Raw genomic sequence first — 2,642 nt, 5'->3', positions numbered from 1 at the left:
CTTTTTTTTCCTGATTGTTTTATAATCACAAGAAGTCACTAGCACGGAGGATGCCCTGAGTGTAACAAAGGCTTAAAAATTGAGTTCTTTTAGAAAAGCTGAAGAGTTGAGTCTGGTGTTGGAATTTGGGCTGAGTTCTTAGGGTTTGGGTGGATTGCCAGGCGCACAACATGGTCTGTGCTTCAACGGCATTTGAACATGAGAATGGCCACCTGGCCGGGCAGAAGTGCTCCCTTTCATGGATTACCTCAGCACGTGCCCAGTGCAGCTATACTTGTCAAAGTCCTTCCTATTATTTCTCTGACCCGCCCTGGGAGCACACCCAACTGCCTTTTGGTCACCCCAAGGCTGATTTAGGTCAGGGAAGGTCCCTGGGGGCGGGGTTAGCTGGAGGCAAGCCCACCCACAACTGCTGTTCCTACCAGAGCCTTGGCACTTCTAACTCCTGCCTTTTTAGGAAACTGAGGCCCAGAGAAGAGGCGGGCCTGGCCTAGGGCACTTCCAATCATTCAAAACTGCGAAGGGTCCGGAGCTACCGTCAGGGATCCTGTTTCAGCGCCTTGCGATGTCATCGCTGAATTAGCACAGTCTCAGGCTCCGGATGCTCTGACCTCGTGGCTGCCAGGCTCCGCCCCCTCATGGGGCCCTGCAGACTGAAGGATCTGATCAGACTGGGGTCTCCGCCTCCCCCTCAGCCCCTCCTTCCTGGCTCCCCTCTTCTGGGTTTGAAAACCAAAGGTGTGAAGAAGGAGCCTGTTGCTTTCAGAAAGGGGCTTTTACAATCACACTTGCCACATAGGAGGTCAGAGAAAGGTGGGCCTGGCTCTTCGGAAAGGCTTTGAGAAAACTTCCCCAATGGAGGCAAGATGGTACGGGCAGGGCCAGGCTGGAGGGAGGGCAGTGACCTCCCATGAACCTCTCAAGGGGGCCCCCGTTCATCCAGGCTGGCACCTGTGGCCCTTCCCTCCGGCTTATGAGGCTCTGCTTTTAAGGAAGACATATGTGGGGACAAAGGAGAGGGCCTTCCTATGAAAAGGATGAAACGTGTGAGGGAGAGAAAACTCAGAAGCCGGGGTTGTGAAAAGGAAGTGTTTAAGGCCAGCCAGAGTCCATTCAAATTCCAGAGAAGTCTAAGGAGGGCTATTTTTATGGGTTTTTAATTCTCCTGTGTGAGTTAGGAAGGGCTGCCTGAGATGGAGGTCGGGTACAGCGTCCTAGGGAGCACCAGGGAGTCACCGAAGTCGCTGAAAATTCCTATCCCCGTGCCCACCAGTGTCACCAGGTTGTCAGGTGGCAGCACCTTGAGTAGGACTGGGGGGAAAGCAGGCCCTTAATGTTTTGAGGGATTAAGAGGAAAGCTGCCAACCCATGGACACAGATTCTCGGAGAGGAAGGGCCCCCTGGTCGGGACTCAGTGCTCCAGCTCTAGCCTGGGAGTGTCAGTTATGTGCCCTGAGGGGCTGAGGGCTGCAATCTCAGGGGCCTGAGCAGGGAGCACCCGGATGGGCCCATCCCCACTCCTGGGACCACGCCAGCCTTTACAGCTATCTGGACAGAAAAAGCAAATCCAAGTGGATACCAGTGTTACGGATTGAATGTTTCCCACCGACATCTATATGTTGAAACCCTACCTCCCAATGGGATGGCATTTGGGAGTGGGGCCTTTGGGAGGTAATTAGGTTTAGATGTGGTCCTGAGGGTGTGGCCTCCATGGTGGGATTAGTGTCCTCATAAGAAGAGAAAGAGAGGCCAGAGCCTCCTCTCCATGTGCACTCACCAAGGAAGGGCCACGTAAGGACATAGCAAGAAGGTGGCCGTCTACAAGCCAGGAAGGGAGTCCTCACCAAGAACTGAATTGGTTAGCACTTTGATCTTGGACCTCCAGCCTCCAGACTGTGAGTCATACCTGTCTGTTGTTTAAGCACCCAGTCTGTGGTGTTTTCTTATAGCTCCTGAGCCAACTAAGACAACCAGTATTATTGGTCTGACTGTGCACAATCCTCGTGCAGTGGGCCACTCAGACCCCAGGAGCTCATCAGATGGGTGCAAAGTCAGACGGACCCCCCCATGGGACTGTAGAAACCCTGCCTGGGGTGTCTTCTATTTCATTTTAAAAAAATTGTTATTTAGTTTTATTTTCACAATTCAAAGGCAGGAGGGGCTAAAGAAGGGAGACGTTTGATTTTCAGCTAACTCCCCAGGTGAATATCGGTGAGTCAGGAGACACATGATTTCTCTCTACTCAAGTTTCTGGTATTCATACAATTTTGTGTCATTTCCACAGGTTTGTTTGTTTGTTTGTTCTGGTTCCCTGTCTATTTCCCTATGATCCAGGGCTGTAACATGTGAGCAGGGTGAGAGCAGCTCAGACACGAGGGTCGATGCTGTGCCCTCCCTGAACTCTGAGGCCCGGTGAGGGAGGTCTCCTGACCTCCGTGCCCCAGGTTTGGGGCTTTGAAAAACCAGGAACCTGGGAAGGTGTGTGGTGGTGACCACAGACTCCCGACTACTTGCCTGTTGGGACAAATAATCTTTCTGGATGTTGGGCCCCATCTTGGGAAATGAGGGGGGAGGGAAAGAGATGTGGCAAAGATGGGACCCACCACAGATAGATTCTGAGTGAAGGGAGGGAAGAAAAGTTT

The sequence above is a fragment of the Eschrichtius robustus genome, chromosome 8 (genome assembly GCF_028021215.1).
Source record: "Eschrichtius robustus isolate mEscRob2 chromosome 8, mEscRob2.pri, whole genome shotgun sequence".
NCBI lineage: Eukaryota > Metazoa > Chordata > Mammalia > Artiodactyla > Eschrichtiidae > Eschrichtius > Eschrichtius robustus.
Note: the sequence above shows the minus strand (reverse complement) of the source record.